Genomic DNA, 27,952 nt, shown 5'->3' with positions numbered 1-27,952 from the left:
GCTGAACACCAAATGCAAAAGCTACATCTTGTGTTAACAAGAGGCTAATTATTTCCAGATGGCCACAAGATAAAACAAGGACAGTTCTGTCGTCAGGGCATCCACTTTGGCTCCAGAGGTCTGTGCTGATTTCTCCCATGGGAAAACTCCTTTCCAGGTGCCCCCAAATTTTCCAGGTACAAAAATGCTTGTTTTAGACTCAAAGAATGACTATGTATGTGGTTAATGCACAGCTGGGTCCTAGCTAGGAGGGAAGAAAGAGGAATTTCTTCCTCCTTAAGGGGACTATTGGGTTGTACATAACAGGGTATCACATCAGTAAGGTACCATATTGAAAATAAGAGAAAAAGAAAGATGCTTTTCATGTTAAACAACTTTACCAGTGCAGTTCTAGGGGGTTTTGTCTTCTGTTATGTTCTGCCTGGAAGCATGAGACAGTTCTAGTCATTCCCGCTGTGTGTTCGTAGGTGGCAGTCTTGGTCAAGCTTTGGAGCAGTGAAATTCCTCCCTCCCTGCCTGGGCTGGGCACGCTCTGGCTGCCTGCCCGACATGCAGGGGATGGACATGCAGGGACCCCTGAGCCCCCCGCCCTGCCCGGGCAGCCCTGGGCTGTGCCTGGCTCACAGCTCTGGGCAGCCCAGGGGGGTTTTAGGGTGGAACTGAACCCACAGAGAGGTGACATCACCAGGGCCAAGGTGTAGATGGGGAATTTTAGCAGCAATTTCTCCATCAGAGCCCTTCCTATAAGCACCTTACTGGTTCTGACCCTGTCCCTTACCTGTAAAAACTGGATAAAATAATTTCTCTGCTTTGGAGGATGATTCTGGGTTGTGTGGCACTGGAACTGTGGACTCAGCTCTGAAAACAGCACACTGGTGTCCCAGCATCTTTCCTCTCTCAGGTCTGGGCTGACTCCATCTCTGTAAGGAGGAAATGGGAGGGCTTTCTGATGTGGGTTAAAAGCCCTGCTGTGCTCCTGCTTGGGCCCTTGCCCAGGCTGATCTGTCTGTAGCAACAGGCAGGGCACCTTCCTTGGCTCTCAAAGCTGGTGGCTTTGTTCATCATCCCAGTGAGGCTTAGCCACGAGAGATGACTTGCATGTGAGTCCACCAAAAAAAGATATTTCTAAAAGCAATCACTGCAGATAAACAGAGTAGAACACAGGTGATGGATAGTGAGTTTCCTTCAGAGCAGTTATATACCTGGAATATCACTCCATTAAACTGCCCTGAATGTTGTAGCAGTCATCTGGTGAGTTGCAAGAAGTGCTATTTTCAGCACAGCATTAATCTAAATGGACATTTCCCAGGCCTTAAAATATTGATTCCTCTGTGCTGTCTCCAGCTGGAGATATCTGTGGCTTTGGGAACGTTAATGCAGCTCCTGAGGCAGGTTTGGGCAGGCTGGGGCAGTTTCTGGGCAGTGCTGTGGGCACAGCCCTGCAGGGAGCACCAGGCCTGGGTTAAGTGTGTGGCTCCTGTGGTGTGGGAGGGAAGGCAGAGGCAGCTCTGGCTCCTTTTCATTCCTCTTAACAGAGCCTCCTCTTGGAAGCTCTGTCAGGAAAATGGATTCAGTCCTATCCCTGCACACTCAGGCAATGCCACAGGAGCCACCTGAGCAGTGCCAGTGTGGCCTGGGAGCCCCCTGAGCAGTGCCAGCCTGGGAGCACCCTGTGCAGTGCCAGCCTGGCCTGGGGGCAGTGCAGGAGCCGCCCGTGCAGTGCCAGCCTGGCCTGAGGGCAGTGCAGGAGCCCCCTGAGCAGTGCCAGCCTGGGCAGGAGCCCCCTGAGCAGTGCCAGCCTGGCCTGGCAGCAGGGCAGGAACCGCCCGTGCAGTGCCAGCCTGGCCTGGCAGCAGGGCAGGAGGAGCTCTGGTCCCCTGGTGAGGATCCAGCCCGGGCTGTGGCCCTGGCAGCCCTGGCACAGGGAATGGTCCCTGCTCCAGCCCGCTCACAGGCAGTGCCAGATTGTGTTCCCTGCCATAAAGCAGGCAGGATTTATGGCTGCGGTGCAAGAGCTGGGTGGTAAAAGTTTTATGGACTTGTGGTGGGAGCCAGCGCTCCAGGGAAGCTGTAAATCCTGGAGCAGTGTCTGCAGCCTCCTGAAGGGAGAGCGTGTCAGGGATTGCAGCAGCGATTGCTTTAAATCCCAGTAATGATGCCCGCAGCATACAAATCCACCCCTCCCCGTCTGTGCTGTGCAGTGCCTGTGGAGCCACGAGATGGCACCTGGTCCTCATTTTACTCTGAATTTGCTTTTTCCCCTGCCTCAACTTGTTAGCTGCTGTGAATGCTCACAGTCTGGGTGTCTGGCTGTTACTAGTTTCATTCTGAGTTAATAATTTTCTATTTTAATTTGCTGATAATTTGGAAGTTTGGTAATGCTAAGAAGCCCTGAAAGTAATGCAGCAGACTCTGCTGTGACCCACAACTACTGTTACAGTTATTTGTAAAAGAGACCCCTTTGGGAAAGAAAACTTGCACCCAGCATATAAATATTTTAATGGCATCTAATAATTAAAAAAAAAACTTCCAAGTATGCTAAATTCCTGTTTTAATATCCAGCATCATTGAATGTGTGAGATTACAGCAACATATATAAATCCAGAGTGCTGGGGAATTATTCCAAACCATTGAAACTTCCACCAGGAAAACCTTAGCAGAGAGCAGCTGCTGGCTCTGTGACAGAACAGAGGGGATGATGGGGGCTGTTCTTTGGGAACCCTGGAAATGATAAACTCAGTTGGAGTGATTAATCCAACACCACAGGTTCATCTTCAGGTACAATGATAAATACATACGGCGCAGGGTGTGGAAGGGACTCTGTTGAATCTGTCTAAACTGGCTGATCTCCATAAAACCGCCTCTACATCTCAGATTTTCATCCACAGAGCTTTTTTCCCAAATGGGTTATGTTTCCCTTTTGGGGACCAGGGGCTGAGGGTGGGTGTTTGCAGCTGAAAATGCAGCACTGGTTTTCTCCCTGCTGGCAGAGGGAAAGGCAGTTTCTGGGCAGGGCAGGCTGCAGCCCTGGCTCTGCTCCTGGCCCTCCCTGCAATGTCCCAGCTCCATTTCCGAGCTCTTCCTCCAACTGCTTGGCATCTGCTCTGCTTCCTGAAAGGCAGCTGGAGCTGAGTCAGTCCTTGCCTTGCACTGAGTGTTCCACACTCACACACTGAGTTCATTCATTGCTGCATTCTCTGGGATTTGCACAAAGATCTCTTTTTCCTGGATTTAGTTTGGCTTTTTATGCAGTCCTCTGTCATCTCAGAGTTCCTTTTCAGGAATTTTCAGTCTGGTGCTCCAGGAAAAGAGAATTTTCTGTGGGAAAAAGGGTGCTTGGACTTGGCAGATGGCTTCACCTTGCCAGATGGCTCTGTCCATTGTGGGCAGGGTTTTCCCAGTGCCTGCAGGTTCTCCAGCAGGAACAGCAGAGTGTGCTCCTGTCCTTCCCCACCTGATGGATTTCCCAGTTACAAATGGCACTGTTGGGAGTGGGAGACACCAGTCCTGCTCCAGTGGTGCTTGTGCCTGTCAGAGACAGCGAGAATAAACTCAAATTGAAGCTTTCTGCCTTACACAACAGTGCTTTTACTGAAACTACAAATCTGCAAAATGGTTTGCAGTTGCCAAAATGTCCTGTGCTGTTTTTCATTTCAGACCAACAAACGCAAATGCCAGGTCTGGCTGGATGGTGATGTTTTAATTTCTAACATTTTCCTTCCATTTTAATTGGGAAATTTCATCCTATAGCTTTAAGAAGCTGTTATTAAATTTGAAACGTCATAAGTGTTCTGGAAAATAACCCCAACCTAATAGTTCAGTGTGTAAAAACAAATTCTCCTTTTTGGAAACTGCATTTGTTCTTCTCCATACCAAATTTCTGATAAACTCTTCTCCTGTTCCAAAGTCCACTTCTGCTCCCCATGCATCTTGGCATGGTCAAGGAAGATTTTGCTGTTTTGGTCCATGAAGGGGCCTGTGCAGACAGGTTTGTTGGTTTGTTTGTTGGTTTGTTCAGCTTAGGGTTCCTACTAAAGGGTACCGGCAGTGTCAAGTAATTAAATTTGCTAATACATTGGGATAAATTCTAAAGACAAATTAAACAAAAAAGAGTACAGAATAGTGTCATATAAATATTTAATGTAAACTTATGGATTACATTGTTCTGGAGACTGCAATCAGAGGCACTTTGAAGCCACGTGTGGCTTGTGATAGCCAGACAGAGGCAGCTTCAGCCACAAGCTCAGGCTCCTCTAAAAACTCCCCTCCAGGGACCCCTTTGAAGTGGTAAAATTTTATGGCTAGCTAAAAAAAAAATCAGGGTTCTGCAGCCAAAAATAAGTACTGTTGTATTTCCTCTCTGCCCTTTTCAAATGGACAGAAGATGTATTTTTAACCCTCCTTCTCCAAGATGAAGGTGAGATAACAGGATCTGGGAGCAAAGTGCCAGGTGTTGGTGGAGGAAGGGAAGCCTTGGCAGCCGTGCCCAGGTGGCCTCAGAGCAGTGGGGCAGAGGGGAGCCCCTGGGGCAGTGCCAGGGTGCGGTGCCAGGGCTGTGAGCAGTGCCAGGGCTGTGCAGTGCCTGCCCATCACTGCTCTATCCCCCAACCCTCTGCTCACCTGGTGCCATCTCAGGGCTGGTCTGGCTGGGTGAGGTGGGCAGGACCTGCCACGGGACAGAGAGCGCTGCAGGGGCAGAGGAGAGGATGAGGAAGAGAAGAGCCCACAGAGGTCTCAGGGCCTGTCCAGTGAGCCCAGCTGCAGGGATGATTCCCAGCAGCCCCCCTTGGCAGAGCTGTGCCCCTGGCAGTGCCCCCAGCTGTGCCCCCAGCAGGGCAGGGTTGCTGAGCCGTTCCTGTGGTTTGGGTGGGGATGTGGGGCGCAGGGGTGGTGGCACTGTGGGACGCAGCTCCTGCCTGCCAGCTGCCCCTGCACCCCTCTAATCAAGCAGGAGAGGCAGCCAGAGCAGGAGGGCTCCTGCTGGGAAGCTGGGGCTGTGTCTGGCGGGGCTCCCTGGTGCATTCGGGGTGATGGAGGCAGTCAGGAGCACTGTGCTCCAGCAGGACCCTCCCCGTGGCACAGCTGCAGCCTCTGGGGGCTCAGATCCCCTCTGCAGGGCTGCAGCCCAAACCCAGCTGTGCACCAATGGGGCAGGCTGCCCCAGCCAGCCCCACCAGCCACCACTGCAGAGGCTTGGCTGGCACAGACCCTTTCTGGGGAGAGAAGCTGAAAGCATCAACTTGGAGTTAAAAGAGCCTTAAGTAATTCCAACAATGGCAACTCAGGATCTACATGTCCAGAAAGTTTTATCATGCCAGAGACATCTGTGTTTTTCACTCTACTGGGCTTTATTTTCAATCATTTTTCTCATTAAAAAAATGTGTGTATCTCATTATGTCTTGATATCTGAGCCAGCATTTAATTCTCTGATTACATATGGTCGGTACAGCATGTGCCATTACACCCACCAAAATAGTGGAGTGACAGTTCCCTTTGCAAAGTAGAAGACTAGAAATAACTTTCTGCTGAGAGATGCTATTAATTTTTCTCTCCTTCTTTTTTTTTTTTTTTGCCTAATAAAAGCGAATATATAAGTGGCCATGATTCAGATCTCAGAAAGTGTTTTCTGACTAGTCTGTGACTTGTCACATAAGGGCTGCAGTGCAGCTTTGGTATTTATGGTATATAATACCCACGTAAGAGTTATTTTAAAAGGCTACAAGAGCTATCTGCTTCTTGTTTTATGTATTATTTATCAGTCTCTTATTCTTTATGGCACAGATTTTTATGTTTTTTCAATCTCTCCCCTTGGTGTTACAGAATCCCAGGCGTGCTGTGAGTGGCACTGGGGGTGTTTGCAGCTGGGCTGTGCCCCTGCCCAGGCTGTGCCCTGCTCCCTGGGCTGTAGGTGGCTCTGGCAGCCCTTCCTGGGGAAGCTGTGCCTTTCTGACAGCCCCCACGCCCTTCACCGTCGTTTATCAAACTTCTCTGCTGCTCTTCACCTTGTGTGAATTTCTTTTTCCCTTGAGCGTTCCCTGCACCTTGGGAGAGCTGTCCTCTCCCAGAAAATCCCCCTGGTCTGTGACAGGGCTCAGAGTGGCTGTGGAGGCAGGGAAGGCAGCAGGTCCCTGCCTGGCCGAGCACAGAGCCTGGAGCCAGCACTGCAGCCCAGCAGCTCCCAGCAGCCCAGGGCAATAAATGCCCATCTGCCAGGCAAGAGCAGCAAACCCTGCTGGTGCTGCAGCAGTGCCAGGGATCCAGGAGGGGCTTTGTGGGTGGACAGCTTCCCTCCACTTAGGATGGAGGAGGAATATTGAATAGAAATTTAGAAATAATTTTTTAAAAATGCAGCCTCTTATTTCTTAATTTTCCTTGTTAATTATGTCTCCTGGCATGCACTTGCAGGAGAAACCAGTCTGTCAGCTCCTGCATCTGCTGCCTGAGTCAGTTCATGGAAGGTGTCAGTGCTGCTCATCCCTAACACGAGGCTGGGGCAGGGCTGGTGCAGAGGAGCCTCAGCACTCTGCTTGGTGCTGGGGAGCCCCAGCAGGGCCAGGGGAGCACCAGGGCCCCTTCTTCATCCTGCTCTGTGCATTTTGCCAAAGCTCCAGTGAGCTGTTTGCTTGCCTTTAGCTCCCTGCTGTAGTCCAGGCATTGAATGTTGCTCCTGGAGATAATAAAGGACCAGCTCTACACTCACCACAAATGGTATCAGTTGCAGTTTAATATTATTTTCCCCTTATTGCTGTTTTTCTCCTCTTTCCACATGAACTTTGATGAAATCCCTTTGAGCATCTGTTTCCTTCCATCTCCGTTTCATCAGGCCCCCTCTTGCTGCAGAGCGGTTCTGTGCACAGCCACTGTGCTGATGGCCCTGGCTCTGCCTGTGCCCATGGCTGGGCTGGGGCAGGGGCTGAGCTGCTTTCCAATGGGGATGCTCAGTCACCAGCACGAATCACGTGGAATAGACGTGTGCCAGCCAGCCCAAAAGCCATTGCCAGCCTCATCCTGCCAGTGTTGTTTATTCCAATACTCTTTGGTGGGTGGATCTCAACACGAAAGACAGGCCCAGGAAATGGGTGGGTGTTTGTTCAAAGGAAAGGCCAAATGTGCTTTTGAGCAGGGTTCACCTGTCAGGGTGTCACTTGCTGTGATCTGTTTTGTAGCCTGTCCCAGCTCTTTGAAGCCACAGTGCTCTGTTTTCCCTGATGCTGATGATGTGCCTGGAACGGGGTCCCATATCTGTCACTTTCTGTGTTTGTTGCAGTCTGCCGTGACGCGCCCTTTTTACTTTTCCTAGCAGGTGTTTTTTAAATTAAAGAAAAGGCAGACTTCTTAGCAGAGCTTGGTTATTCATCAATATTATTAGATTCTCCCTTCCCTCTCCTGATGCTAGGAATAGAAACCTATGAAATTACTGCGGAGGTTGAGCTCTTAAAACAAAGCACCGAGTAAGGAGGATGGGAAAAACCCATGCAGCTGGAATGCCAAAAGAGATGTGCCAGTGGAGGGGGGCCTGCTCTGAATGCTGGCTGTGGGACCTGGCAGGGCAGGGGCAGCAGGGAGGGGATGCCATGGGCGTCCCCAGGCCGGTGTTTGGGGCCACTCCTGCCCTGCACAAGGCTGCTCATGGAGGGAAGCAGCTGGCTGGACCTCACCTGCCAGGGAACCGCAGGGGCTTTTGAGAAATGTATTGGGTTCTTCCTTGCTTCCAAAGCAGAGGCTTACAAACACCTAGAGAAAAGGCCATGCCTTCTTCAATCTTGGAGGAATAGTTTTCTGTCACATTGCAGGGGCACAAACACCTGGCTCCTGTTAGACTGCTTGCAGATGGGGCTGTGTTCCAGTGGTTTGCCCAGAAAGAGGTGGGGAGCTCAGCAGCTGCAGAAACCTCTGCACTGGCAGCTCTTGAATGCTGACAGCCCCCACTGGCAGGGTCACCCTTCCTGGTTTATCCTGGAGGGGGTTTGCTTGCCGAGCCAGCCTTGGGAAGGAGCTTGGCACCACAGAAGTGCTCTCTTTGCAGTCTGTTTGTCGTTCATCCCTCCTGGTCAGGTTCACTCTCAGTGGGAGGCTTGAAGGGACTGACTCTGCCATCAGGGGACGTTCCCAGGCTGGGAGCTGGAGCCAGAGCCGGCTGAGGGAGAGGCTCCCGAGTTCCCATTCCTCCCAGCCACAGGCACAGGCAGCTCTGCGGCAGGAGCTGTGTCTGTCTCTGGGAGGTGCTTGTTAGCCTTGCCCAGAAACAAGCCGGGAGCCCTCCTGGGCAGTGCCTGTCTCTGGTTTAGCGAGGAGAGGAGCAGAAAGGCAGCTCCGAGCCCATCAGAACCACAGACACAGAGAGGGGCTCACAGGGCAGCACAGGAGCTGCCAAAGGTCCTGTAATCCCACCTGTGCTGCAGGCACAAGGACAGACCTTGGGCGTGAGGGAGGAGCTGGGAAACCTGCACAGTGCAAATGCCACCTGCAGCAGAGCCTGCCCTGCAGCCAGACAGGGAGAGCAGCTCCCACCCTTCAGCTGGGCCCGCTCTGCTTTTCCAGCAGCTGTGGCTTTGTGGAAACACAGCTGCTGTTGTGGTTCTGCGGCAAACACAGAGCTTGCAGGTGTGCCAGCGCCCAGAGCACTCCTGGGCTTCCCAGGAAGTTATTGTGCTGGCTTCTCCCACCTTCCTGGCACGGGTCAATGAGGGCACGGCTGCTGGATGAGAAAACGTGCAGCTTTTCTCTTGGCAGTTTCACAGGCACAAGGTTCACCTGTGGTTCAGTGTTTAACTAAAATTAAGGCTGACAGCTTTTCCCTATAAATTAAATTAATGAGATGTTTGAAGCTCTGCTAAATTACTTGTGCAGCTCTTTGCTGTTTGACATTGTCTCTGGGCTCCTTCCCAAGGCAGCCTGTGCAGCTGCCCTGACACCCCTGGCCACGCTGGGGCTGGAGGGCTGGGCATTGCTGGGGCGCTGTGCTGGGAGAGCTGGCCACGCTGAGTGTTGAGAGAGCCACTCCTGCAGGGGAGAAGGTTCACTTATCAAACAAAAAATGTCAGTGCTGTTGTGGTGACCTGTCGGGAGGTTTTGCTGTGTGAGTCTGGGGGCATGCACGGCAGCAGTGCTGTCCCACACTGTTCATTCATGTCCTGCCTGGCTCTCTCCACTTTGCCCGTGCCCACAGGCTGTTCACCCAGACCTGCTCAGCTCCTCCTGCCCGGGCACCCACTGCAGCTCTCACCCTGCACCTGCCATCATCTTTCAGCCCCCTTTCAGTGAGAATGGGCTGCGTTAGCAGAGGCACTTGGTAGCACTGATGAGCTCATTCAGCCGAATGGGATAAGGGATGTGTGTGGGCAGGAGCAGGAGCATTCCCCCAGCACAGCCACAGGCAGTGGGGCAGTTTGCCTGTCCCATCAGCTGCAGGAGCCTGGGGGCTCAGCCCAGTTTGGAATCAGCTTGGAGAGGTATCAGGACCTGGACAATTATGGGAAGCCTGTCTGGGATAATTGTGTTCCCTGAGTAATTCTGGAAGGGCAGGAGGGTGGGTAAGAGGTGAGGGTGTCTCCTCTTCAAGAAATGCAGGGTTTGTAAAGGAGCATCTGCTTTGTGGAGCAAGCAGAGTGCGTTATTTAATCACAGCAACCTTGTAGGAGACAAGCTTTTTAAGAGCAGAAATGGAAGCTGGTTTGATTTGGTAAAGCCCTGAGTTCTTCCTTGGCTGTTGCTTTGCAGAGAAGGACTTTTCTTCCTTCTAGCACAGTTCCTGAAGCAGAGGAAATGGGCATTGTGACCTGGGAGCTGTGGTTGCCCAGCTGAGGAGAGAAGAGAGCACATTAGCTCTTTGTTGCTTGAAAATTAATCTCAGCAAGTATCACTGGCAGAGGAGTTAATAGCTGTAAAACAGACCAGAAAGCCAAATGCAGGCAGTGAGGCTATTTTGCACATACATCATCAGAGTTTTAGCTGTGGTCTGATACCTCAAGGAACCAGGTATTTCAGTGCTGCTTGTGGCCAAAATATGTGGTTCATAGTTAAAACTGTTTGCTTTAAAGCATTTCAAATTTGTTTTTGTCTCATCTCCACTGCAGTTCAGGAGGGGTGTAGAAAGTGATGTTGAGTAAGTCACCTTCCTTTTCTACCACTGACCTCTAATTGCATCAGTGGGAGCACCCTGAAGGTGCAGTGCAGGCATGGATGCAGGCAGGACAAACATCTGTTTGTCTGGAAATGCCTGGGCCTCAAAGCCAATGACCTGGCCAGATCCCAAGATTCTGTTCCAGTAAAGGTAAGATTCTTGACCATTGCTCAGACAAATACAGGATTTCTTGTGCCACTGGCAGATTTGCTTGTGAGCTGTGAATTTCCAAACAAGATGAAATTGTGACCAGGTAGAGCCATTTGTCTGCTGGACCAGTGCTCGCTCTGGCACAGGGACTGAGCATCCAGGACTCCCCACTCCAAGGGGCTGAACTGGGCTGAATGCAGAATTGTGTGTGTCTGGTGGTGTCTTTGCAGCTGACATCCCATCAGATCAATGTTTCCATGGGGAATCCAGATGCTGTTTTATAGTCAAAGCATTTGATATTCTTTGGGGAAACTTAGAGTTCTGTTCCTTTCTGCATTGTCAAACAAATAGTTTTGTCATTAAGCTGTTTTTTAAAATACCATCTTTTTCACTTTCTCTGGTGCCATATTCAGTTTAATGCAGACACAATGCAGGGAATGTCAGAAGAAGCAGCCTAGAGAGTATCTAGAGCAAAATATGACCAAAATACTGTATAATGTGGACATGGCCTGTAAACCTTGCAGCTCTGTGAGGCTGAGAAGGGGGACATGAACAAGGTGACAGGGACAAGAAGAGGGAGTTTAGGGCGGGTGCTGGTGGGGATGCACAGGTGGGTTTGGCTCCACAATTCAGTGCATTAACTTGGGCTCTGTGAGCTGTCTGGGATGTCCACTTTGAATGTCACCCCACAATTCTGAGCTGTACAGCTGCTGCTTAATTATTGCCACAAGGATTCTTTGGGCAGGCTTGGGTAATCTTGGCCTCTGGGGCTGAGGCACTGTTTCCTCAGGATTACCAATGAGTTTTGTGCCCTTTCCTGTTTGCGTTTTCATCTGAGATTTACAGCAAACAACAATGAGAGATGCCAGAGGGCAACTTTTCAATTCTTAGCAAAATAAAAATATGTGCCAGGGTTCATGCATATATTCATGTGGACACCTGTGTTATTGAAACACATTTCCTTTGCTATTTGTGATCTATTTACTTGAACCACTCTAAAATTCAACTAATGCATAATACTGAAAATTCTCCTGTGGAGCTGGGTAGAAAACATGAAACTTTATTTTGTGCTGGGAAATTCTGCACTATTTATTACCCACTTTTCCCTTCAAGCACTTCCAGCATGGAACCTTGGCTCTGGTGCAACCCAAGCAGTCTCTAGAGGCTCTGACCAGAGCAAAGCCTTAGGGGTCAATATTTGTTTATAAACCCTATTCCTGGGCAATTCCATTTTCCATCTAGTACTGAATTTACCTTAATGTCCTGTCTGGTTATTTAATGTTTTCCATTTGACTGGGGGAGCTCACACTCCTGCCAGGCTGGTGTCCTGTGGTAGCTCTGCCAGGGGGGTCTCAGCCCTGCAAGGACCTTTCCTGGGCTGGAGGGGCTGCTGTGGTGCTGAGAGCATCTGGCAGGTGTGGGGCAGTGGGGCCTTGCCCAGGGTGCCGTGTGCTGGAGCTGTGCTCAGCTCCTGCCTCCCTGCTCAGCCGCCCCGTTTGCCTCTCCCGTTTAACAGTGTCTGAAATGTGCTCAGCACACGTGCAGAACCTCTGCTGCCACCAACCAGCCTGACAGGACCTGGGAGGAGCAGCAGCAGTGGAGGCTCTCAGTCAGAGCCAGGGAAAGGTACCAGGGAAGGGGAAAAGCCCTTGTGTGGAAAGATCTCTGCCTTGGTGCCACACTGCCACCCGTGTCCTGCGGGCACTGGGCCTGCCAGGAGGGGTTTGCCTCAAAACCACGGTGGTGTGAGGAGCCTGTGGTGCAGCCCGAGCTCAATCTGTCCAGGACTGATGGGGAAAATCAGGAGTTTCACTCTGTGAAATTACAGAGCACTGAGCCCTTCCCATAGGTGGAACTCAGCCCATGGGAACCTGCCCTGTTTGCTGCAGGGAGCTTGAGGCAATGGCACTGGCTTGATCCCCAGCCAAGCCTGGCTTTGAGGCAATGGCACTGGTTTGATGCCCAGCCAAGCCTGGGTTTGAGGGCTCTGACCTGTGAAAAATAAATAAATTAAAATATTAGAAGGTACCATGCTGGTAATTGATTCTCCCAAGAATATTTTTCCCAAAGCTTAAACCATTTCCAATAGCAAGAAGTTATAATGAAGCCTAAGTGTATTTATGAAGTGAAATCATTAACAATGGATTAGCCAGTAGAATCCAATTTCCTTTTCCATCAGTGATGCTAACACAGACTGGAATTTCATTGATGTATTGGGCATCATCGTCATCCTCTTCACCGAGAGAAAAATTATATTTGCCATTCTCCAGTGGTTGCACTTTGTAGGAAAAATGGCATCTTATACAGAGGATCAAGCCAGAATCTTAATGGAGAAGGTATTTACAAGAAAATAAATGTGCACATAAATATTTCACAGGCATCTCATACGTGCATTGTGTTTCATTATGTTTAATGTATGAATGTAACCATTTTACTTGTGTGAATTTTTTACTCTTAAGCAATATCTTGAGGAGTTTAATGTAGAGAAACAAATTTGTGTGAATATCTGTAGTGCTTTATAAGATAAACATGGGAGAGACAGAGGAATCCTTCTGCTAGGAGATCTTTTCCTTAAAGAAAAGAGCTTACACTCTGTACGTATTGAGTACTAAAATCTGTGTGTTGGAGCTTTGGTCCCTGTTTTTGCTCTCCGTGCTCTGGGCCCTGCAGTGCTCTCCCTGTGCCCTGAGAGGAGGGCATGAGGCTGCCAGCAGTGGGCTGCTCTGGCAGGGCTGGTGCTGGGTGCCAGTTTCAGCCCAGCCGACCCCAGTGCCTGAGCAGGATCTGGGCTCAGGGCTCTCCTGGCTGCTCTGCTGCTCACTGCTCTCTCTGCAGCCCTGGGAAACGCAGCACAGGCACTTCCTGTAGGGCTCCTTGGGGCTCCTCTCTCTGGAAAAAGTCTTGGTTCAAAATTCTGCTCCTTGATGTCTCAGCGCTCTGCATCTTCCCCTCCCACCCCGACGCAGTGTCAGCCTTTCCACAGCCTTGGCCAGGTGCCACAGGTGCTGGGGTGGCACGAGGGCTGGCTCTGCAGAGGGGCTGTGGCAGCAGGGTGGGCTTTGTACCATGTTGGGCTTTGTACCATGGTGGGCTCTGCAGAGGGGCTGTGGCAGCAGGGTGGGCTCTGTCCCACGCTGGGCACTGTCCCACAGCCCACTGCTTTGGGACAAGGGGCTGCTGCAGGCTCCTGTGTGCCTCTGCCCGCAGTGTGTTCACTCACATGCTGTGCTGCTTACACCTTTCCTCTCTCAATTCTCTCTGCCACAATAATATGATTTAGGGAAAAGCCCCAGGAGTTGCTGATGGCCAGGAAAGTCAGCTGCTGTGCTCTTGGGGATGTGGTGCTGTAATTTCATGTGCAGCCAGGTAGGTACCACCTGTCTTCTGCTGAGCTCTTATCAGGGCTCCTTCCATAAAGGGAACATTTCTCTTTGGAAATGACAGCAGACCACTGTCTCAAACCAAAAGTGAAACACTAGATTTTGATCCTAGTGATATAAAGAGACAGTGATTGATACCAAGCAAAAAACCTCAACACTTTATTTAGGGAAAAATAATTTTTGGGAATGTTATTTTAAAAATGAAGGCATAGAGAGTTTAAATAGAAAGCAAACTGTAGATTTTAATGAAATCAGTGTCTCTTCTCCTCCCTATTAAGAATCCCCAAACCAATTTCTGAACCAGCTCAAGGTGACCAAAGGTAATTCAAATAGAAGTTTAGACCAGATTGCATTTGGACTTGTCCTGAGTATTAATACACGCAACCAGGATATTTTCTGATTGTGTGAACTCTAGAGAGAAAAGATAGGCTGTTGGGTTTTTTTTAATGCTGGTGCTAAAATTATCTGCTAGTTTTGAACATTTCTGTAATGATAGTTGCAGTGTTAACTCCCACAGCCCCAGGAGCTGGGGAGCCACGTGGCTGGGTTTGTAGTGCTCGGATCAGCTCAGGCTGTCATGAAGGAGGCTTTGCTCCAGTAAACCAGAGTTTGCCTCTGCCACCCACTCCAGGAGAGGGCTGACCTCGCAGGAGGGGATGGTGCAAGAGGAAGAGTCAGTAGAAGAGGTCAGTCCTTAGTGCTTCTGCCTTTTGGCAGGGTGGTTAAACATGAACTGGAGCTGTAGATCAGGTTTAGCAGGAGCTTTATTCCTGCTTTATCAGGTTTAGCAGGAGCTGTATCCCTTACCTGCAGGTAGTACATGGCACAGTCAGCCTGTGATGCCAGTAGCTGTCCTGTTTCCTTGGAACAGCACTCTGGGTCTGTTTTGCAGAAATCCATGAAATTCTACACAGACAGGACTGAGCTTCAAACAGTGCTCTGCAATTGCTGCAAGTTCTGCAGAGCTGGGCTCCTGCATTGCCCTGTGGTGTGCAGGACACCCATGCACCATGCACCATGCATTGCAATGCCGGTGAAACGCTTCACTGCAGCACTGACAGCTGGGGCTGGGCTCAGCAGTGCTAGAGTCACGGTGTCTGGAGCATGAGATCACTGTCTGGGCTCCGGGGAGGCTGCAGGGCCATGGGCAGGGCCATGGGCAGGGCCGTTCATCACAGCCTGGCTGCTGCTCCCAGTGCCCGTGGCCAGCACCCCTGGGCATCCCTGAGCATCCCTGTGGGTGGCTGGGCTGGGCTGAACTGAACTGAATTGTCCCGGCCATGCTGGCAGAGAATGCTCTGCCCCATCTCCAGGCCAGGCTGCGTTCCCAGCCCCGTGCCCAGGCCGGGCTGCAGATGGGCACTCTGGCCCCTCTGGGCTGGCAGAGGGGCAGGCACTGCCCAGGGACAGTGGGGCACAGCTACAGCCAAAGAATGAAAGAGCAAACTGCCCAAGAAGGAGCCCATGGAGGAGGAGGAGAAGGAGGCTGTGTGTGCAGAGCAGCTGTGGGGGAGATGGGCTCAGAGCTGTTTTCCCATCCAGGTGGTCTGGGGGCACTGGGGATGGGGTGAGTGGGCTGGCACCAGCCTGGGATGCTCAGGAGAGCACCGTGAGCCCACGTGCAGTTCTGCCTTGGAGCAGCCCCTTCCCAGTGCTCGGTTACGTGCTCTGGGGACTCAGGCTTCTGGCTGTGAGTCCCAGTTTCTCCAAAGGAGACTTGGGAGCCTTAAGAGAAAACCAGTTGTCTTGAACAGCCCATCCTGCAGCTAGGGAAGAAATCTGTTTTGTGATTAAGTTATTCAAATCAGAATGTGCCATATGCAGCTTTTCCCAATGGGATGCAGCCAGCAGATGCACTGGCAGCCCCTTCTCCCCCACCCCCTCCAGCTCACACTGGGTAGAACAAGTGCTCATGAACCAAATAACAACCATTCTCTGAAATTCGGAGTCTCTGCTCTGCCCCTGTACCTGGGGCTCTGGCATTGTCTGAGGGGAAATGTCAGACTCACAGGAAATCTGCAGGGCAGGGGCTTGAGTGCCTGTCTCTCCATTTTATAGTGGTGCTGTAAGGAGTGGGCCATGCTGAAATAAGAGCAGTGAAGCAGAAGAATATTTAAATGTAGAAGAATATTTAAATGTACACTGGGGTGGACTGGAAGTTGAATATATATGGGATTAGGGACTGAGTTTTAGCAGAGGGTCCATGGCTAAAGGATGGGGTGGTGAGAGCTTTCTGGTATTTTTTTATTCTTCCATCACCTTCAGAATACCAGAAGGGCATGGGTAGAAGGAATTCTCAGCGCTGGGACTCAGCTCAGTGTGGTGGTTCTGCCTTGCCCATTAATACCAAATACTACGTGGAAAAATTATTGTTTAGCAAAGCATCAAACCTACCTGCAGAGAACAGTGCATCAAGCCTTTGCTCTGGCATTTCTGGAGTGCCTTCATACTCATTAGACTGTAATGGCATGAGTGACTTTTTCTCTATCAGATGCTGCAGAGCCCTCTCCCTTTGCCCCTTGCTCATCAGTAATGTCTGGGTTTATAGTCCTCCCAATGCGTGTGTTACAATTCTGGTTGTATGCTTTTAAGCCTTTTGTTATAGAAAATAAGGAGTATTGCTGGGCAAACTCTGGTTCACAAATTCTGCAGGCTTTGTTCACTTACAAGTCAAAAGGATAAATGAAATTGGGTTGGGACAATAAACACAGAAGGGATGGTGGAAGATAAAGTCATGTTCATGAATGAAAACAAGCTGGAATGAAACATTTTTTGAATTGCTGGAGTAAATATATTAGCAAAACAATGTGGAATGAACTGATGGAGCCCTGGTCATGTGGCATTTATATTTTGTGGTTTCCATAGACTCATGTGATGGTGTTTTGCAAACACTGTGCACCACCTGAAATACATTACTCAGCAATAATAATTACATTTAAGTGTGTTCTGCACAAAACCCCTCCTGAAGCATTTGTTGAGTGATGGAAACTGAACAGGTTTGCAAAGGTCATTGCAGCTTTATCAATTTTAATCTTAAATTTTTCCCAAAGTCAAGGTGGAAGGAAAGGAGGCAGAGAAAGCCCCTGGTCCAAGGGCTGTAATTTAGTGATATTGTGAGCGGTGAGTGCAGCTCAGGCTGGGTGTGTGCCTGTGCCCAGGCTGGGCAGGGGACGACAGCAGGGCTGGGCTGGTGCAGCCTTGGGAGGGATGAGCAGGAGGAGAACAGAGAGAGGTGAGCAAACAGATCCATCCCAGCAGTGCCAGGGCTGGGGATGGCTCCTGCAGCTCACCGGGTCCCTGGCAGTGCCAGGCAGGGCACCCTCAGCCTGGAACAGCCCTCTGCTGATGGCAGCTGCCACAGCTGCTGTGCCCAGGTGAGACAGAGGGTTTGGGAAGGGTCTGTGCCAGGACAGAGCCAGGGGAGGGCACAGAGGGCACAGAGAGCCCTGTGGGCACAGAGGGCACAGGGCACAGAGGGCACAGAGAGCCCTGTGGGCACAGAGCCCTGTGGGCACAGAGCCCTGGCTGTGCCTCGGAGCTGCTCTGACCACGGGGGCTGAGCCCTCACAGAGATCCAGCTCATCCTGGGCAGCAATGACTGAAACACTCAGAATTATTGTTCTCCCTCCTCAGTGCTTCTTCATCTCAAATATGCATTTCCCCCTCTGTGCTCTAATTAAAAACCAAATGAGAGGGAGAGAGGAGGAGGAGGAGGAAACTAATAATGCCAGTCACACATTTGGCTTAGAAAAAGGAAAAGCACACTAATGTGTTTGAGGACAATAAGGAGGAAATGATTCACGCTTTATAAACCTCTTTGCTGTTAATCTCTGTTAACCTAAGGGCTCTGTTACTTTATTGGAAAGTCTTCTCACTTTCTGTTGTGTCATTGGAAAGAAAGAACTTCCATTATTGTTTTTTGCAGGGGTAATTTATTGAACCTGCTGCCTCTGGAGCACTGGGGTGCTGTGGAAGCTGGGCAGCCTGGTTGCTGTTGTGGCAAGAACGTTCTGTCCCTGTGGTGCTCCCTGCCCTGGCTCAGGGCAGCGCTGGGAGGTGCCCAGGTGCGCACCTGTGCAATGGTAGGGCTGCTCACAGCTCCCAGGGCACACCTGTGCAATGGTAGGGCTGCTCACAGGGCACAGGGCACACCTGTGTAATGCTCACAACTCCCAGACACTCACCTGTGTCGCAGCAGGGCTGCTCACAGGGCACACCTGTGCAATGGTAGGGCTGCTCACAGTGTGCTGGAAGGTTCCAGAAGGCGCCCAGAGCTGAGGATCCTGCTGGGGAGGGGGTGCAGGGGTGGATGCGCTCAGCACGCTGTGTCTGAACCCCCTGTTCTTCCTGCATGATGCACAGGCTGTCACAGCTCTCTCATCCCGTGGAGCCGTGCCCAGAAACTGATGTTCTGCTGCTGTCATCGGAGAGGAGCAAGGGGCAGGGTGGATAATGCCGAGAATCCCTCACATGTAACGATTTCCTGTCCTGCTGCATCATCTCTCGCCCTCTCCCGTGTGCCTGGCCCTCAGACATCCAGAGCTTTGTGTCTTGGGCCCACGGTCTGTGCTGGCTGTGCTGCCCCTGCTGCTCTGAAGCTGCTGTGCTGGCAGGGGCTGTGGGGCTCCTCTGTCTGTGCCAGGGCTCAGGGGGCACAGCTGCCACCCTGCCCCTGTGTGACCCTCCCCGCCCCGTAGTGCTGCTCAGGGGGCACAGGTGCCACCCTGTCCTGTCCCTGTGTGACCCTCCCAGCCCTGCAGTGCTGCTCAGGTGGGCACAGCTGCCACCCTGCCCCTGTGTGACCCTCCCCGCCCCGTAGTGCTGCTCAGGGGGCACAGCTGCCACCCTGCCCCTGTGTGACCCTCCCAGCCCCGTGGTGCTGCTCAGGGGCTGATTCCAGGTGAGGGAAGGTGGGCAATGAGGAGGAAGAGCAGCCCCAGGGCTGGCAGGGGATGTGTGAGAGGACAGAAATGATATTTTTGGGAAGATGCAGTGTCAGGAGCAGCGTGTGACCCCGCAGCTGACGCGCCGCTGGCTCCTGAGGCGATTCCCAATTATTGCTGTGCCCCACTTTGGGAGGGCTCCTGTTCCCTTCTGGCCCTGCTGGAGCCAAGTGCTCAGAGCAAGCCAGCCCCCAGCCTGGGGCTCACAGGAGGTCACCCTTGGTTTGATATCAAATCCTTCAAGGGAAATTTCCCTGTGGTTTTAATACACTGGGGCTTTTAACTCCAGCAGGAGTTTTGTCTTATTATTTCTGTGGATCAAACCATGTTTCTGAAATCTTTTCATTTTCCTTCTGAGGGAAAGCTATTTGAAAGTCAGAGCTGGATAAAAATTAAAGCATGAACATTATCTGGCTGGATTGTAAGTCCTTTATAAGATATTTAGAGTGAAACCAGTACAGCTGCACATCATTCCCTGCTAATGCAATCAATCCCCTCCTCTTGCAGTGTTGTTAGGGGCACATTTCTCTGGTTCTGGCCAGTGAATTTTGAAATATTCTTTGCATAAGTTTGCTGATTTCTCACTGTGTTTATTTGACAATTGTTTTGGTTATCTCAAAATCAGATTTTCAAATAAAGCAGTTTTCCCCCTCTGTGATTGCTATGAAAATCAAAGCTTTCAGGGATCCTTTTACTTTCATCTCTTGTTTTTGATGAGGTCCTAGCACATCAGGAATCCCCACTCAGAGCCATCCATCCCTGCAGTGCCAGGAGGCCTCGATGGCACAGGAGGAGAGCAGCACTCACTGGAGCGAGCCTGGGAGGGAACCCAGAATGTGCCAGGGCTGGGGATGCTGGGCTGGGCAGGGCCTGGCTGAACCTGCGCTCAGAGACCCTGCAGCAGCACCATTGCCACAGGAGAACCCTGAGTGGAGAGGATGCGGTGCTGGGCTGCCAGCAGCCAGAGGTTACCAACCCTCTAAAGGCTTTCTGTAGCCGGGGGCATTAAATAATTCAGTAGTCTTTCCATCCAGCCTCATGGAAAATTTTCTCATGTGCTAAAAAATTCTCCAGACCACCACCAGTAACTGAAATGATGAGAGAAACCCAGCCTGAGCACTAACACTGTGCTGTGGCAAAAATGAATTAAAAAATTGCATGAAGGAGCAGCCCCCCTGGCAGAATATGACAATTAAATGTGTTTTCCTCCTACAATTTAAAATGCAAGAAGTGAGGAGAAGCAAGAAGGCTCTCACTTGAGGTTCAAAGAGCTCTCATGTAAAGGATCAATAGATCCAGCACTGTATTTAGTGTCATGCTAAATGCTGGACCAGGCAATTATTTTGATTCATCACAGTGGTAAGTGAAGCATCAAAGTGTGACAGAAAATTCTTGTGTTTTCTTGTTCCTTATGTAACTGAAATATTTCATGTTTAGAGGCAGTTATGTTATGATTGCTGTTCTGCTCTTGGCAGGCATTGCCAGTGGTTTGTTAATTCAGTGTTAGTTGTGCCAGAGTGATCCAGGGGTGCCTGTGCCATGGGGACCCTTCCAGCAGCACCTGAGAGACACCTGACTGGGGGATGAGGGTGCAATACAATATTTGTGTATTAGTGTCTTTTGAAGTAATTCAAATTCCGCTTAAAAATTCTGCAGAAAGTTCTTTAGGGACCTGCAAACTCTGAGACTCTTTTTGGTTGACAAAAGCCCCTTGCAGAGAGCTCTGTGTGCTTTGTTGCTGTGCAGCCAGAGGTGCCTCTGAGGCTGCTCCTTGCCTGTTGCTGGCAATATTTCTGCCTCAAGTCCCTGTGCAGGCTCAGGCTGCAATCCCCCCTCAGTGGCCTGGCCTCAGAGCAAGGCAGGCAGCTGGAGTCTGATTGCTGGAAGTACCAGTGCAAAGCTCAGAATCTGCATCAGATATAATGTATTATGAGTGAGATTTATAACAGGATTACAGAAAGCAGTTAGTTAAAGCTACTGGCAGTAAACAGGGATTAAAATATTTATCTAGCTGTAAAAATATGAATAATGGAGTAATTCATGTAGTTATGCAAAGAAGCTGTGTGCTTTATACTGACAACAAATAGCACTCCTAATATCACTGATATTTCCCAACGTCCATGCATCAAAATCCTTCCAAGCCTTTCCCTTCCAGCCCAACTCCTCTGGTATTTAATCAGTGCATGAGAGGGCATTTCCTGCAGCTGCAGCCGCACTGGCAGGCTCAGAGCTCCCACAGTGCAGCTCTGCCTCCCTGGGGCATCCACCCCTGCCCTCCTGCCCTCTGCAGGGTGTGGCATGGCAGCTACGGGGCAGCTGGCTGCTAATGACAATTATAGCAATAATTATAACAGAAAAAATGCTCCTGCATCTTTATATTGCTCTTCCAAGAGTTGCACTTTTTCTAGTTCAGCTCTGTGTGATCGGGGTTATTTTACAGAAAGGTCTGGTCTTTCTTTGGGAAAGTGGCTGAGATTTTAGACTTCCACAATTCCTGTCTAATATTTGAACCTTTTTACACAGAATTCTTCTTTCTGGCCCAGATGCTGCTGCAGTGTCCCTCCAGTTCAGCTGCTCTGACATGTAATCTGTAAAACTGTGAGTGAGTGTGAAGCAAAATGTATTGGTGGCCATGAGCAGCACCAGAGGTTTCACTTTTTCCCTTTTCCATCTCCTCCTTGCCAGGAACAGCTTCAGTGAGATGCACATCTGCAGGGATGCTTCCAGGTGTGCTGTGACATTTCACCCTGGACAGGTTGCAAGTTCCCCTGTTTTTGTAGCTCTGTAAAATCGTGTTTAACTCTGGACTGATAAAACCACCTGTGGGAAAGCATCAGCTTCATCTGGAGGCCAAAGCACAGAGCTGGGGCCAGTTCCATCCAGAGCCAACCTGACGGGTTCCAGCTGCCACCAGCACTCCCGAGCATCCTCTTCTTGATCTTCTGGGTGAGAAAAATATTGTTCATTCCTTGTTTAGGCCTAAGGAAGGAAAGCTCATTGGTTTGCTGCTTTCTGCTTTTACTCTCCAGTCAGCTTAAATGTTTAAAATATTCAGCAGAGAGGATTAAGCAGCACAGCTGGCCTTGATCCTGTGTCTCGCTGAATTCCCCAGGTGATCGGTCATGCTGCTCGCTGAGTGTCTCCCAGCAGCTGCTTATTTCCTAAGCTGTCCTGTGCTGACAGTAATAAATTCAGCCCCTGGGGTGGTCCAGGAGATGGGCATTAATGATGGTCTCTGGGTGGCCAGCTCCTTTCCCTCCTGGCTCAGACCACCCCAGCACTCTGGGAGCTTTGCTGCTTTCTTTCTGCAACAGATTGGTCTCACTGCACTGCATCAACACAAATTACTTACTCAATTTTGGATTTGAACTCCATCTTTTATGCATCACTTGTGAGTCTTGTGTGAGCTGTGGTTTTGATTTTTGGTGTGTGCAGTGATTCATCCCCTCCTGGCACTCTGTGGGCCTGAAGTTTGCTCTTCCTCTCAAATGGTGCATCCCAAGTGGAGCTTCAGCCTTTGTGAGCCAGCACAGAGCTCATGAAAAATGGTCATTTAAAGAATATGAGCAGCGGCAATCAAAGAAAGTAAATACAGTGTTAAAACAAGGCAAAAATGTGTGGTATTGGAAAACTGTTTAATCTCACAAGCTAAAAGCTGTGTTGGGACTCATGGAGGGGATCAGTGTGTGCAGCAAGGGACAGACAGAGCAGCTGCGGCAGGCCTGCCCAAAGGGTCAAGGGGCATGAAACATCCTCATAAAAACCTGGGCTGCTGAAATGGGAGGGAACTCTTTCTATTGCCGAAGCCTTTCTGCTTTTTCTTCCAAGTAGGGGGGGAAATATAGGGAGGAGAAAAGGTATTTATTGTACAGTTGTTTTGAGGAAAAAGCTGGCTTTATAAGGTATAAACAGGAAACAGAGCAGAAGTGAGTTGTGAGCCCATGAGGTGCCTCTCCCCTGGATTCCTCAGGGTTTCCCATCTCTACAGCTATTTTTGATCCTTCATAACCCGACAGCTTTTGGTTTTATTAAGGCAGTATTAGAATACATTCTTTATTCAAAATGTACTGATTTATCTGCTCTCAGGGCTGTGTCAGAGCAGTGCTAGGGCAGCTTTCCACCAGCATGGGGATGTGCTGAGCTGTGTGTGAGGAAGGCTCTGCCCTGCTGTGCCATGAGCAGGAGGGAACGTGCCCCACACCAGTGCTGTGTCTGCCTGTCCTTGGGAATGATTGTAATAATTAATAACTGTAATAATTGTGTCATTTATTAACTGCATAAACAAGCAAAATACGGCTAACTGCACCTCTTGGGTGGGGTTTTTGAGGAGTTCAACTCAAATATATGCAAAAATACAGTGCAGTAATAGCTGATGGTGGGCACAGGGCCAGCCACAGGTTCCTAAATAACTTCCAGCACCCAATAAAGTCTTGCCATGTTTGCACTGAAACTTCACCCTGTGTTTTTCTCTTCCAGGCTGCTTGGGAAACCAAGCAGGATTCCTGAGCGTGAGTTAACTTTGCTTTGAATGAAACTTTTCTGGGTTTTGTCTCTTACAGGTCCCCTTCCAGTCTGAGGTGGTCAAAGTGCGTGCTGGTTCACAAGGGGTGAATTCAGGGATTTCTGGGCACGGGGCTTGAGAGGACCTTGGTGAAGCTGCAGTTCAGGCCCCCAGAATGGGGAGCACAATCAGATGGGATCAGATATCAGGTCAGGTATGCCCCTGGTGTGAATCCCAGTGTGCCCAACCATGCCCAGAGATCCCAGGCAGCATCCAGCTCTGGGGACAGGGAAAGGGGGAATTGGGTAGGGGTGACTCCAGCAGAGGCAGGGGATGGCCTGGCAGAGATGTGGCTGTCACAGGGCAGGGGCAGCAGCTCTGGGAGAGAAGAGAGCAGAGAAAAGAAGAGAGAAGAGAAAAGAAAAGAAGAGAGAAGAGATAAGAGAGAGGAGCGTCCTGCAGCCCCCGCCCGGACCCAGACCCAGAGCAGCCCCTCTCGTGCCCTGGGGCTCCCAGAGCTCCCCAGGCCAGCCCAGCTCTCAGCACTGTCCCCGTGCAGGCCCAGCAGTGACTCAGCTGTGCCACACAGGGCCTGCTCAGCAAGGACACCTTGTTCTCTAAGTACACCACTTTTTCTTTTTTTCTTTAATATCTTCTAATTATGTTCTCATTGGTATTGATCCTGTGCTCTTTCGGGAGCCAGATTCATCCTTTGCTCTTAAGAAGCAGAACAGCAAACACTTGGAGCCCGAGCTGCTCCCCAGCCGTGGCTGCTGGGCTCGTTTGCTGCCTGACAGCTGGCTTGGGACTCTTGATTGCATTTTTGGGGATGGCATTTTGCAGTGTGTCAGAATCTCACGTCTGTCTCTTTTCCCTGCAAACCACTTGTGGACAGTTGGCCTAACAAAAGATTTATGTTTTAAAAAAAAATATTTTTTTTTTTTAGTTGTGAGATTCTGTTGCCAATTCTCCTGTCATTCTCCTGTCCTATTTACTGCTTGGACTTGAAAAGCATAACGATTTTTGAAGGCTTTGTTTTTAAACTCTGCTCTTGCTTTTCCTTTGTGGCTGCTTTGACAGCCTCCTCTGATGTATATTTCAGTATAGGTTGATGTGAAGCTAATGAGAAGGCAGATGTTTATTTACAGAAATATGGGTTCCATTTGTAAAATTATTTCCTGGTAGGGAGAACATTGCTTTCCAATTACCTTACATTCTAGGAGAGCTTTTTTATAAATTTCTTTACAGCTTGGTTTTTAAACTGTATATTGCTACAGGCATATAAAACTGCCAGTAAACCCCAACACCAAGACTTTAGCAATCATTCTAAAACACAAAAACATTCTAAAGTTATTTTAAGTCAAGAAATGGATTTACACATCATAAAAAAGTGTATAAAATCACCACCAATTTACAACTCTGACTAATAAGTACTAAATAGAAAAAGATTAAGTTCATAAATTCTCGGGCACTACTTTCAGTTGTCTGGTGCCTGATTTTCATGAAGTAAAACTTGGTGTAAAATTGAGAACAAGAGAGCTTCTATCTTGTCCGCCATACAAGCCCCCATCCTTGTTATGTATACCCTGATTAGACTTTTATCCCTTCATCTTTTTGTTACTACCCTTGGCACCATGAAATCATTGTACAAATAGGAGCAGAGCCCCTCTGTGGTGTATGGCCACAAAGCAGGGCTCTGTATGAAAGCCTGCCCACCCAAATCAAGCCCAGAAATCAGCTGTGTGTGTGCCTGTGACTGGCCCTAGCAGCTCTCTCTGCAAGGAAGAGTTTCCTCATCATCCTCCCTTTAGCTCAGGGCTGCTGCTGTTCCCTCAGGAGAGCTGCCCCAGGTGCAGCCAAGGGCTCCTGCAGCCCCACAGCCTGCTCAGCAGGCTGAAGGAGAGCAGGACCAGCCCTGCTGCCTCTCAGGTGAGGTCTCTGTCTGGTGGGCACACTGATGCTGAGGTCTCTGTTTGGTGGGCACACTGATGCTGAGGTCTCTGTCAGGTGGGCACACTGATGCTGATGTCTCTGTCTGGTGGGCACACTGATGCTGAGGTCTCTGTGTGTGTCTGGTGGGCACACTGATGCTGGGGTCTCTGTCTGGTGGGCACACTGATGCTGGGGTCTCTGTTTGGTGGGCACACTGATGCTGGGGTCTCTGTGTGTGCCTGGTGGGCCACGTCTGAGTCCTGTTTGGTGGGCACACTGATGCTGGGGTCTCTGTGTGGGCACACTGATGCTGAGGTCTCTGTGTGTACCTGGTGGCACACTGATCTTTGTCTGGATGAGAGTCTCTGTGTGTGCCTGGTGGGCACACTGATGCTGATGTCTCTGGTGGGCACACTGATGCTGGGGTCTCTGTTTGGTGGCACACTGATGCTGTCTTTTGTGTCAGGGCACATGTCTGGGTCTCTGTCTGGTGGGCACACTGATGCTGGGGTCTCTGTGTGTGCCTGTGCTGCATTGGGCTCTGTCCCTCTCAGCCTCTTCCACAGTCTCAGCTCAGCAATGCTGTTGCTTTAGGCTGTCATAATTTGATTAAACCCTGATTTGTCTGGAAAGGTGAGTCACCTGTAATCAGCAATTAAATGAAAGACCTATGCGATTTCCTACTGCAAAATAATCTCAAATTCAATAAGGGTTTAATTCCACATTTACAAGCCCTGATGCTTTCAGCTCTCTAATCACTGTTTCCTGTCAAGCACGAAAGTCTTTTCATTTCCTGGAGTGTGAGCACAAACAACTGTGTGAGAGTTGCAGGCTGAGGGCTGAGCTGCTCTGAGACCATCTCACTCCAGCAGGAAACTGGGATTTTCATCTTTCCAAGACATTTTATGGAATAACACTGCTAGCAAGCATCTTGTCAGTCTGTTGATGTCCAGAGAGATTGGACCAGGCAGCAGGTGAAGTAAGTCAGCATCCACCAAGTTTCCAGACTCTGGTGGTCTGTGTTGGGTGGTGTCCAGGTGGATTTGAAAGGAATTTGGGTTCTGGAATCGTTCTAGCCCCTAGGGAGCTCTGGGGATGTGCTGCCATATCAAATCACCTGGCTCCCCTGTCACTGAGGGGTTTGTCCCCAGGAGGAGCCTCATGGTGAGGTCAGGGACAAGAAGAGCTGCTGACCATCCCACCCTTTCTGTCTCATGTGCCTAGAGCCAGTGAGCCAGGGAAACAGATGGGAACTGCTGAGCTTTGTGGGGCTCTTCTCTATGGGCAGAATCTGGGTGCTGGCCAGGGCGGTCTCCTGAATAATAAAAAGTAAAAAGAGCAGCAAGGTCATTTCACGAGCAGATTCCCTCAAGGTGACTTTGTTTTACACCTCTGTAGTTTGAGAACATCAGCCAGAGAGTGAATTAGCTTCTTGGAGAGCAAGGGTTTGCTGTGAGCTTTCTGTGTCAGTCTGAGGCACACGACAGTCGCTCTGAGGTGGGGAAAAGGCCAGAACAGTGACCAAGGGCTGTGGCTGGGCAGGGTCCCTCCTGTCTGATTCTCACTGCCAGAGACAGGGCTGTGCAGGAAAGGCAGGAGATGCCCCTGTGGGAGCTGCTCTCTCCCTTTGTTGTGGAGCTCAACGCTGTCATGTCTGAGGAGGGAAGCTGAGAAAGAGATCGGGCTGTCAGCTAAGGATTGGTGCTGCTTGTGTGTACTCACTAACATGCAGCAGTACTGACTCCAGAAATATTCCTAGAGCTAGAAAGTCCAGCACTTAGAGGCTTTGTGGAACAATGGTTTCCTATAAAGACAGAGAGGCAACTTTTATCTCAAGCATGCTTGAGATTTTTTTCCACTTGGCACATGCAGAGTCCATTAGACTCAAAGTGATCCAAGGATAATGATAGGAGCACAAGAAAAAAAAGGAAATGGAGGGAAGTGCTTTTAACTCCAGCGATCTGAAGTGTCAAAGATAAATAATACATAGATTGGCATTGCTTTCTAAAGGTACCAGCGAGCCTGATGGAGATTTCACTGCTGAGAAATCACGTGTGCCCGTGGAGGAGCCAGGTCAGGGGGCCAGGGAGCTGGGCTGGGGGAGCTCCTCTCTCTGTGCTGCTCTGATGGCAGCAGGTGCCTCCAGGTGCTGTGCCAGTCCTGTTTAACCACCTCCTTTTGGGAGCTTACAGAGAATTTACAGACTCTGCTCGTGCAGCAGAGGGGAGGGAGGGTTCCCTTTGTGGGGTGAACTCTGTGTGCTGGGCAAGCGAAGCAGCTTGAAAGGGAAGGCAGGGCTTTCCTCTAGAGGGTCTCAGGGCTTTCCTCTGGGGGCTCTCACAGGATTTTACGCTGCAGGCTCTCCCTAGGTGGGATAACAGGATCCTGTGTGCCTTTCCCTGTGGCAGGAGCTGCTGAGGGGGTGGATGACTGAGCCTAAAGCAGACCGTGGCACCTGTGGGGCCCAGGGGCTGTGGGGATGGCACCAGGGACCATGGAGGAGAGAAGAGGAGAGAGTTAATGGGGTAGAAGGTGCTTGGAGGCGGTCAGTGGCAGAGAGGAAGGGCAGCCCCAGAGAGAGGGGAAGGTGAGGAGCAGGAGGAGCCGGGATGGAGCCCAGGGGACAGGGCAGCTCTGTGCTGGTCACAGGGGTCACCTCCTGTCGCCTGGCCCTGCTCCCCCAGCCCATCCCCTTGCCAGGGCACAGCCCCTCCTGAGCCCTGCGGGCCAGGGCAGAGCTCCAGCTGCTGGGCAGGGCCACAGGGGTTTGGGGGACTCTCCTGCACTGAACGCGCTCCAGCCAGGTTTGATGGGCTGCACAGAGCCCTGCTGCCACAGCCACATCCATATTCATGGCATGAGAGCTTTGCACTCACCAAAAATTGGATTCACAACCTTTAATAGACACAGTGTGTGGCTCTGT

At 50.4% G+C, this 27,952-nt stretch overlaps 1 long non-coding RNA gene across 2 annotated transcripts; it reads left to right on the top strand.

The window, feature by feature from the left end:
- Nucleotides 1-48: 48 nt before the first annotated feature.
- LOC135447778 (uncharacterized) lies at nucleotides 49-24,556 on the top strand. 2 transcript variants are annotated; one of them, XR_010440313.1, is made up of 4 exons: nucleotides 82-176; nucleotides 21,120-21,194; nucleotides 21,282-21,542; nucleotides 23,156-24,556. It is a non-coding gene; the product is annotated as an uncharacterized LOC135447778 (long non-coding RNA). The 2 variants fall into 2 exon arrangements; XR_010440312.1 differs by lacking the exon at nucleotides 23,156-24,556 and having other exon boundaries at nucleotides 49-176; nucleotides 21,282-21,522.
- The last annotated feature ends 3,396 nt before the right edge of the window (nucleotides 24,557-27,952 follow it).

This window comes from Zonotrichia leucophrys, chromosome 4A (assembly GCF_028769735.1).
Source record: "Zonotrichia leucophrys gambelii isolate GWCS_2022_RI chromosome 4A, RI_Zleu_2.0, whole genome shotgun sequence".
NCBI lineage: Eukaryota > Metazoa > Chordata > Aves > Passeriformes > Passerellidae > Zonotrichia > Zonotrichia leucophrys.
The sequence above is the reverse complement of the archived record's forward strand: the minus strand, read 5'-3'. Positions and strand labels throughout refer to the sequence as shown.